The sequence below is a fragment of the Bubalus kerabau genome, chromosome 13 (genome assembly GCF_029407905.1).
Source record: "Bubalus kerabau isolate K-KA32 ecotype Philippines breed swamp buffalo chromosome 13, PCC_UOA_SB_1v2, whole genome shotgun sequence".
Classification (NCBI taxonomy): domain Eukaryota; kingdom Metazoa; phylum Chordata; class Mammalia; order Artiodactyla; family Bovidae; genus Bubalus; species Bubalus kerabau.
Genome location: NC_073636.1, coordinates 63,385,040 through 63,395,720, shown reverse-complemented (window position 1 = coordinate 63,395,720; position 10,681 = coordinate 63,385,040). Strand labels below are relative to the sequence as shown.

Here is a 10,681-nt window from a genome sequence, read left to right as displayed (position 1 = left end):
CCTGGGGGCAGGCCAAGTGAGTGATCACTGATTTTAAGTGCTGTGTAGGGCAGGAGGTGGCTAGGGAGGTTAATGGAGCTAACTGATCTAGATCTGTTCTCCATCCGTGTGGTTCTGCACCCCACACCAATCAGAATGGCCAGCATCAAAAAGTCTACATTTATAAATGTAGACTTTTACATTTAATAATAAATGCAGGAGAGGGTGTAGAGAAAAGGGAATCCTCCTCCACTGTTGGTGGGAATGTAAATTGATGCAGCCACTGTGGAGAGCAGTATGGAGTTTCTTTAAGAAACTAAAAATAGAGGTACCATTTCACCCATCAGTTCTACTCCTGGGCATATATCCAGAAAAGACAGAAACACTAATTAAAAAAGATACATGCTGGGACTTCCCTGTGGTCCAGTGGCTAAGACTCCCCACTCCCAATGCAGGGGCCCAGGTTTGATCCTTGGTTGGGGAACTAAATCCCACATGCTACATCTAAGAGGTCACACGCTGCAACTAAAGATTCTGCATGGTGCAGTGAAGACTGAAGATCCCGTGTGCCACAGCTAAGGCCTGGCACAACCAAATAAATAAGAAATGGAAATTAAAACAAGCAAGCGAACGAAAAGCCAAAAAGACACACGCACCCCAATGTTCATAGCAGCAATATTTATAATAGCTAAGACATGGAAGTAACCCTAATGTCCATTGACAGATGAATAAAGAAGATGTGGTACACACACACACACACACACACACACACACACACACTGGAATCTTAGCCATAAAAAAGAATGAAATAATGCCACTTGCAGCAACACAGATGGACCTAGAGATTATCAAACTAACTGAAGTAAGACAAAGACAAATGCATGATATCACTTATATGTGGAATCTAAAAAAATGATACAAGTGAACATACTTAATATTTACAAAAAAGAACTGGACTTCCAGGCTTAGAAAACAAACTTATGGTTACCAAGTGGGTGGGGGAAAGGATAGACAACATGGACTTGTTGTATACAACAGGGAACTATATTCAATATCTTATGAAAGTGAAAATGAAGGTGGCTCAGTTGTGTCCAATTCTTCGCGACCACATGGACTATATAGACCGTGGAATTCTCCAGGCCAGAACACTGGAGTGGGTAGCTGTTTCCTTCTCCGGGGGATCTTTCCAACCCCGGGATTGAACCCAGGTCTCCTGCATTGTGGCAGAATCTTTACCATCTGAGCCACCAGGGAAGCCAATATCTTATGATAAACCTTATGATAAACCATAATAGCAAAGAATATGAAAAAATACATATAAGAAACTGAATCATTTTTCTGTACACCTGGAACATTGCATCAACTATACTGCAATTTTTTTTTTTAAAGGAAATCGACTAGCTTCGTGAATCATGGAGGATTCATTGGGTACAATACTGCAGCGAAAGTGAATGGACCAGAGCTTCTCATTACAGCACAGATGAACCACCTCAGAAACGTTTAGGTTGGAGAGACAGGTCACCTTTAGAAAACTTTATAGCACTTAGTGCAAATATTTATCTTGAGAAGGAATATCCACATGTCATAAAAGATAAAGAAATGGCAGGAGGAAAAGAATCAGGCCAGAGGCCTTCTCAGGAGAGGAGATGGAGGATGGAGCAGCGCAGCCCCAGTAGGAGCCTGGGGGTCTTCCGTCCTATGGCCCGTTTTATTCCTCAGTCTCAGTGGTGGGTACAAGGGTGTTGCTGTTGTTTAGTCACTAAGTCTTCTCTGACTCTTTTGAGGCCCCTTGGAATGTAACCCTGGCAGGCTTCTCTGTCCATGGGATTTCCAACTCAAGAATACTGGAGTGGGTTGCTGTTTCCTTCTCCAGGGGATCTTCCTGACCCAGGAATCAAACCCACGTCTCCTGCATTGGCTGGCGTATTCTTTACCACTGAGCTACCAGGGAAGCCCCCACAAGGGTGTTAATTCTATATTCATATCTTTTAAGTTTTTTTTTTTTTTTTTTATGTCTGACAATGAAATTAACAGCCTCTACCACCAAGTCGCTGTTTGATGGGTTAAAACTATCACGTGTAGCACTGTCTGAACTTCCCTCCGGCCCACGGCGGTACTGCTGCACCAGAATGTCCGTGAGTGGGGTCCAGGCAGCTATTTGGTAATAAGCTCCAAAGGTGATACTGCTATCACCTCTTATTTCAGAACCACCTGGCCAGAAGGTGTAACTAGCCTTTGGGCTTGGAGATGAAAAGCATGTGTGAAGGGGTAGAAAGTCAAAGCTGTGCAGGTAAAATGAATCTTACTTACAGTCATTGAGTTTGCTGCTAGACACAAGGTATTTGGCCACGGGTGAACATCTGGCTCCTGAGGTCCCAGCTGCACGTCTTAGAGGTAGAGAGCCTTTTCTGATTGAGGAAATTCTGGGGACTTGTGGGTCAGGCACACTGATCGGGAAATGAACAGGGAGCCTAGAGGTTATTTTGTCAGGAAGGGCTCCCACCTGTGAAGGTGAGGTCGATAGGTCAAGCGCTCCTGCCTGGACGGCTAGCATGATGGCCAAGGCCCACAGGGTCAGCATCTTGTGGCCGATATCTGCAAAGGAGGGCTTCGTCAGACACCACATTCCCAGTGGACCACAGGGCTGCCAGTATATTTGTATTGGTTGTGCACATGCCAGGGTCCTAGCTCTTACAGGAAGGTGCCACTCACATTGTCAATATTCTGATCAGTATACCGTATTCGAGGGACGGCGTTTCAGCCCATGACAGTCAGTATCTTGAGGAAGGGCCCCTTTTTCTACAGCTTATTTAACTTTGCGCAGGGGTGTCTATGGGCTGGTGGCACCCTTTAAGTACAGGCCATGCCCTGCCCAGATCTTAACTGTACGGTCCCATGTTCTCCTACCAGTCTTCCGGATTCAAATAGCCTTGCAGTGATCTGAGTCACCAACTGGGGAACTCAAGTGTTTTGAATGATCAAGCTGCGAGTGTTATCACTCCTGTGGTAGTCAAGGTCTCTCCTTGTTTTCAGGCAGCTAATGTATAGCAGTGTCCTTGTTGATGTGAGCTTATCACATGCCAGTCCCTTTGTGGAGTGTGAATGGACGTCAGTTGCTCTAAACTCCACACAATGCTGAGATGGAAGGCCTGTGTTCTCATTTTTTACTTGGTGAAACTTGTGTTTATAGAGTGGCCAGTATGCTCACCTTTACCCACTGTCTGCCCCCAGCTGGTAGTTTTGCCTGATCAGGACTAAAGCACCCCAGGAATCAGCCCTTGGCTTGGCAGCCTCCACTCACTTGGTCACTGGGCTATCCTAGCGTGTTAGCTCAGTGTACTAAGGCCAGAGTCATCTCCCTATGAGTGAGACCATCTCAGGGCTTCTCTCTTTTTAAAGCCCATTCCCTTGTTCTGGGAGAGCCGCTGGCTTTGTCTGATGGTGGCACTGGTCAGTCCACACTATGATATTGGAGGCAGCCATAATGTAGGAAGCTCACCTGTGTGTGTATTGAATGACTGAGTTAACCTATTCATCCACTTCTTGAGGCCCTCCTGTGGGCAGGGCACTGGATGCTCCCGCTGACCATTGGCTGTGGGGCATCTTCCTCTGGACTGAGGTTGAGCAGCCTTAGTGACTGTGAATGTGTAAGCTTCGTAAATCTCCACTCTACTTCTGGGGATGTGTCCATAGGTGTTTCCTTAATGAGTATTGGTTCATGTTCATACTGGTCAGTTGTGTTAAGCCCTTCATCTGCAACAATTCTCCCAGCGAATCCGGCACTAGACAATATTATTATCATCCTCTGCAGCGGAGGAGCCTCAGTGCTAATGAGAAGGCAGGGTCTAGACCCAGGCAGGAGAGCCCTGTTTGAGCTCAGCTGTGTGACCCAGTGGAGATTACTTCCCTCCCCTGCTGGTCAGATTCCTCTGTTCCCAGGATTCTCTTGTCTTTTCCTTTGCTCATGTTTTGGGCAACATGGAGGTTTGTGTCTTGGGGCCTTTCCCCTCAGTGAAGCAAGTAGACTCTGAGCTCCTCTCTATTTGGATTTCCTAATCAGTCAAGTTTTGTAAAATTGGGCTTGTCGACTTCGCCGGCATTGCCCAAGTCAAGCTGCCTGTTATTTACTGACACCATAGGAAGAACTGCTATTGCAGAAATGTTGGGAAGGACATATGGGAATCCACTGACAGTCCTTCACATTGGATAAGTCTGGCTTTTGAAAAAACTCACCTTTTCATTATTTTTTCATTTTATCCTCATCAGTGAGGAATTAGAATTAGTGTCTCAGGAAACATGTGTCTTGTGAGGGAAAAATAATAAAATTCTGTGCCTGTGACTGAGTCGATGGCAGTATTGTTAGACATTGTCTTGAGAGGAGCCTGCTGATAATTCTAGTAATGAATCTCCCATTTTTTTAAAAGCAGTTGCCTAACAGGCCCCTGTTAACACCTACTGCGCTAGGCAGAGTAATGTACGTTTTAGCCGGGAAGTGGTATGGCGAAAGAGATTCAAAACACAGAACCCAAGTCATCTATCCTTTGACGAGCTGGCCTATGCTTGTTTCCCTCCTGGAGTTTTGACCCTTTTCTCTTGCGTATTGTTTATTGAGAGTTCTTACCTCGTCCGGTGCCGATCGGTTGGTGTTGGTGGGCACAAGTTTTCAGGAGGTGCCTTACTCCTGCTTCTGCCTCCGATCTGTCAGAGGAAAAGCTCCATCCCATTTTTATAGACCAGTGTCTCTCGGAAAAGTCTTTGGACACGTAGGGACACCATCCAAGCCTACTGATAAGGGTGATGTGATACAGGCTGACTTCCAAGATCAGCACCTGCTAATGGTTTTGATGTCTGTCGGTGTCTTTCTGAGATGTTCTGCAGGCCAAGTAACTGTTCCCTTCTTTTTAATCTTCACAGGCCTGTTATCTTTAAAAATTTTTTTACATTTAATTATCTTTTTTTGTCTGGGCTTTTCTCTGGTTGCAGCAAGTGGGAGCTACTCTTTAGTTGCAGTGCATGGGGTGCTCATTGCTGTGGCATCTCTTGCTGCGGAGCAGAGGCTCTAGGGAGCTTGGGTTTGATCCCTGGTCCCAGAAGGTATCACATGCCTCGGCGCAACCCCGCCCGTGGGCCACAGCTACTGATCCTCCACCCTAGAGCCTGTGCTCCTCAACAAGAGAAGCCCCCGCAGAGAAGGCTGTGTGCCACAACTAGGGAGTGGCCCCTGCTCACCACAACTATTGAAAGCCCACATGCAGCAGTGAAGACCCAGCACAACCAATAAATAAATAAAAAAATTTTTAATTAAAAAAAAATGAGTCTGGGTTAAGAATTCAGTTCAAAGGGATTAGATGGTCCCTCTCTCTTGGGTTTAAGCAGCTCTCCAGCCACATGAAATCCCCCTGCACTCATCTAGTATTGTCTGCCTCTTACGTGCCCCTCACTGGGCAGTCTTTGTCCCCTGTAACATGCTTATTATCTGCTGCTTCATGATAAAGGGCTCTGAGTTCAACTGAGCTGGGTAGTAACATCATGGTGAGCCCTCTCCTGGAGATTCTCTGAGTATATTCGCCTCTCTAGGCCTCTCAGCTGTCTACCATAAAGGACCTGTGTGCTCATTCATTCTTATATTGCCACAAATATATATTGTACCAGGCACTGTTCCTGGGGGCTTCCCTGGTGGCTCAGACAGTAAAGAGTCTGTCTGCAATGCAGGAGATCTGGGTTCGATCCCTGGGTCAGGAAGATCCTGGAGAAGGGAATGGCTACCCATTCCAGTATTCTTGCCTGAGAATTCCATGGTCAGAGGAGCCTGGAAGGCTGTTACAGTCCATGGGGTTGCAAAGAATCAAACACGACTGAGCGACTAACACATATACACTGTTCCTGGAGGCGGTAGAAGGGTGTACAACTCACAGGGTCCCAGCCCTAATGGAGCTGATGGTCCAAGTGAGAGAGACTGACACTCGCCAAGCTACCCACAGATGAATGGATGATCATGGATCAGGGTCTGAAGCAAATGAAGCTGGTTCTGGAAGCTTCACTAGTTGGGATTGCATTGGGCGGAGCATCTGGAAGGTTCTCTGGGAGTCTTCAGGGCAGGTGTGGGCCTGGCCCTGCCCTCTTTTCCTAGTGGAGAAAACTGGCTGTCCCTGCAGGGATCATTATCACCTGGGGGTGGGGGTCATTGTTAAAAGTTTTAATTCTTGGATCCTCCCTTGCCTAACTCTTAAATACTTTAATAAGTCAGGGTTGAGTTGAAGAAATTTGTTGAAAAAGCCTCCACAAATGGTCCAAGCGAGTGGCCCAGGTTTGAGAACCACTGGTCTAGCCCATTCCATGCCCTTGTTTTTTTTTTTGCAGATGAGAACACTGAGATCTAGAGAGGAGGTTATGTATGTGCCTCAGGACGCCAAGAAGTCCAGCTGATTTAGGATCTGAACTCAAATCTTCTTGCTATTAATAGATATCAAATTTCCCCCCAAACCCACTGTTACTTTCTGCTGTGAGCCAGGGAGATGGGATTGTCAGTGAGTTCTTTCCTATCCCTGAAGTAAAGTGTGACGCTCTCAGCGACCCTTGGCATGTGTACATGCCTGCGTTCATTCAGTGGATATCACTGAGTACTTTCTCTTTGCCATGTACTGCGGTAGGCTGTGGGGACTAGGTAGTGGGCCAGACACACAGGTTCTCCTTCACGGAGCTCACACCTTAGTGCGGGACACTGTTAATAGGTTGACTTCTGATAGTGATATTAAAAAAAAAAAGATGGAGAGAGGGAGTGAGTTCTCTTTGGATAGGGTGTCAGGTGATGAGTGACATTTTATCCCTGATGGGAGAAATATGAGGGGTCCAGGCCTGCAGAGGTCTGGGGCTTGGAAAAGTACAAAGAATCTGACATGGGTAAGAATTTGACTAGTTCAAGAGGTGGGAGGAAAGATTCTTGGCTGAAGGTAGAGAAAACTGCCCCAGGAGACAAGTATAGGTTTTACTCCTGCTCTGGACACCAGTGAAGGGAAACAAATATGAGCCTCGGCCCAGAGGCGTGCTCGGTGCTACCCTGAGCTAGAACTGCTTTTTCAGGGGAACTTCAAGCAGGGTCATGACATGATTTGCTCACTCCCTTTCCTTTCCCTAATTACCCCAGGAATGAGGCTTGAAGGGTGTCAGGAGCCTGCTGTAGTGCTCACCTGTATTCAGGATTTTCCAGTCTCTAGCAGCAGCAGCAGCAGCCCAGACTTCTTCTCACTTATTATCTCATTTAATGGCTCCCTCAATTCTATGCCTATGCCGTGGGTGTCAGGCTTTTTCTGTATTTTAGAGAAGCCCCAGTCATCTGTTAGGTTCCTAGCACTCCATGTTCTGTGATTGATTGAGTGCATCCTGACATGATCATGCCATGGTGTTCCCACAGCTTTACAATGTAAGAGTTGGGGAGAGGGGGTGATTTGGACTCATGGGATGGGAGCTGATTTGGATTCAATGCCTGAAGTGGAGAGTGGGGGCTGGGGTGGGGATTGGGCTGGGGCCCTGCTTTCAGGCAGGCTCAGCATTTTGCTGCAGGGCCCCTCCAACCTCCACAGTATGTTCTCATACTGTGAACCTCAGCTCCAGTTCCAGTTGCCAAAGATCCCATTTTCGTCTTTCCTGAAATGTCGATGCCTAGAACCAGTGACAGCTGACCTTTTCTCAGAGGGCAGAAGGTGTACCCGATGATAGCAGAAGACAGAACCGACTGTCCTGGCTCTTATTTTTCTTGGACCTTTGAGGGAAATGGAATCACCTTTTACGTGAAAATCTGTGACATCTGTTGGTGGGTGTGAACTTTGATTTCAGTGTTTCCAGTGATTCTTTGGAGCCAAAGAATGAACCCAACTCCATGTTCTGGAAGGGGCATATCCGGAATGCAACCTCTGATGGGGCCTCCTGGTCTTTGTCTCTCTCTCCTTGAACTTTAGGAGATGTGGCAGTCTTTGAATTCTGCTAATCCAGGATCCATGGGAGGTGTTTCACTCAGATGTGGTTTATTGGGCAGGACACAAGGATGTGGTTGTTCTCAAGCTCTCAGTGGTTTGACCTGCTGACTCTTGGAGGGTAGGGCCTTTCCAGTCTGGCCGAGACTTAGCCCCACAGGAGGCTGGGTAAGTGCCAGCCCTTGACGGCTTCTATATGAAGATGTCACAATGAACCAGGTCAATTTGGGGGCATCCTGTTTCCAATTGTCTATCTCTCTCTAAATTCATTTTTGTATGAATTATTTTTTCTGGGGTTTTCATTTATGACACTGGATTTAATGTTTTTTAGACCTCAGTTCTGATGCGAATGCTGCAACCTCCCTCTGTTTTCTCTACTGGATCCTAGAAGTCAGGTACTAGAGGAGAGAAGAGGGGTAGAATGACTGTAAGGGGGGACTATAGTGGGAAATTACCTTTGATTCTTGGTATGCTGTCTTTTCATTACTACTCTGTTATAAACATTTCCAGGGATTTCCCTGGTGGTCCAGTGTTAAGAATCCACCTTCCAATGGTCAGAAAACTGAGATCCCACATGCCTCGGGACAGCTAAGCCTGTGTGCTGCAACTACTGAGCCTGTGCATTGCAACAAGAGAAGCCTGTGGATGCCGCAACGAAGACCCAGTGCAGCTAAAAATAAATTAATTAATAAAACAATTAAAAAATTAAACATTTCCGATTTTCCTTTTGCTTTCATTGTCCCTTGAGTTACTTAGAGGTTTGTAGTCCAATTTAGAATCATCCTCACATCTCCTAATGTATTGATCTGTTATTGATTTTTAACTAATGATATTGTGGTTATGTATTTAAACTTTTTGCATTCGTTCAGTATTGTTTTATGTCACAGCATGTGGTCTGTCTTGACGAAGAACTCATGAGCTCTTTGGCTATGTGTGAGCCAAGATGATGTAAGCCAACCACCTGCTATGTTGCACACTAATCACAATTTAAAACTCTGAACAGAATATAAAAGGAAAATACCCCAAAGCTCTGAGAATAAATAATAATAGGTAAGGGAAGGAGGTAAAAATTTTCAGGCATAAACTTCCTTTTTTCCCTTAGGTTTTCTTCTTTGATTCCTGGGGAGCCCCTGTGCTGGAAGTGTGCAGGACAGTGGACTACAAAATCTCCATAAGATTTCCTCTATATTCTGGCTGAAAGTGAAAGTGTTAGTTGCCCAGTTGTGTTTGACTCTTTGCGACCCCATGGACTGTACTGTCCATAGAATTCTCCAGGCAAGAATACTAGAGTGGGTTGCCATTTCCTTCTCTAGGGGATCTTCCCAACCCAGGGATCAAACCTGGTCTCCCACATTGCAGGCAGATTCTTTACTGTCTGAGCCACCATGGAAGCCAAGTCATATGAAAGTGAAAGGGTTAGTTACTCAGTCGTGTCCAACTCTTTGTGACCCCATGGATTGTAGCCCATTAGGCTTCTCAGTCCATGGGATTCTTCAGGCAAGAATACTGAAGTGGGTGGCCATTCCCTTCTCCATTATTCTGGCTAGAGGACTGGATAAATGGGCTTCATTTGAGCTCATGAGATAATAGAAAATAGGTATATTGGTCTCTGCCTCCAGTTCCTGGCACAGAGCTCCTAAAACCCTTGTAAATTCCTACATGATAAGTGCAATAAGAGCATCTTTTGTTATAATGAAGTGACACTGGATGATGGCTCCTGGGTGGTTTCTGGATAGGAGTTGGCCACCAGAAAGACCAAGCCATGATTAGAAGGTTGGAAATTTCAGCCTCACCTTCCATCCTCTAGAGAAGGGAGATGGACTGGAAATGGAGTTAATGATTGATCATGCCAAATTGAGGAGCCTTCTATACAATCCCAGAAGTACAGAATTTAGAGAGCTTCTGCTACTGCTACTGCTAAGTCACTTCAGTCATGTCCGACTCTGTGTGACCCCATAGACGGCAGCCCACCAGACTCCCCCGTCCCTGGGATTCTCCAGGCAAGAACACTGGAGTGGGTTGCCATTTCCTTCTCCAATGCAGGAAAGTGAAAAGTGAAAGTGAAGTCGCTCAGTCATGTCCAACTCGTAGCGACCCCATGAACTACAGCCCACCAGGCTCCTCCGTCCATGGGATTTTCCAGGCAAGAGTACTGGAGTGGGGTGCCATTGCCTTCTCCGTAGACAGCTTCTAGGTTGGTGAATAGATTTACATCAGGAGGGTGACGCACCCCAGATCCACAGGAACAGAAGCTCCTGGGCTTGGGACCATCCCAGACTTTGCCCTGCATCTCTTCATCTGGCTGTTCATCTGTATCCTTTATCATATCTTTTTGTAAACTGAGTTTATAAACTGAGTTTCTTTAAATTCTGTGAGCTGTGCTAGCAGGTTAATCAAACCTAAGGAAGGGGGTCATGGGAACCTTCATTTTGTAGCTGATTGGTCAGAAGCAAAGGTAACAGCTTGGGAATGCAACCAGCGTCTGAAGGACATTAAACTGTGGGCATGTGTAAGTGTGATTAAAAAGAAAAATTTGAAAGATTAGGAAATATATATGTATGGCTATAGGGGCTATCTTAATATCAAACCAATGTAAATTTTAGAACAAGATATTGTATCAGGGATCAAGAGAGACATTATATAATAATAGAAGAGTCAGTTTACCTAGAAGCCATAGTAATCCTAAACATGTCTACATCTAACAACAGATCACATGAAGGAAAATCTGACGG

The 10,681-nt window shown here is 45.8% G+C and overlaps 1 long non-coding RNA gene across 2 annotated transcripts; it reads left to right on the top strand.

The window, feature by feature from the left end:
- The first annotated feature begins 1,614 nt into the window (after positions 1-1,614).
- On the top strand, positions 1,615-8,614 carry LOC129625069 (uncharacterized). 2 transcript variants are annotated; one of them, XR_008701245.1, is made up of 3 exons: positions 1,615-1,706; positions 8,281-8,344; positions 8,460-8,614. It is a non-coding gene; the product is annotated as an uncharacterized LOC129625069 (long non-coding RNA). The 2 variants fall into 2 exon arrangements; XR_008701244.1 differs by lacking the exon at positions 1,615-1,706 and adding an exon at positions 7,801-8,117.
- Positions 8,615-10,681: the final 2,067 nt, after the last annotated feature.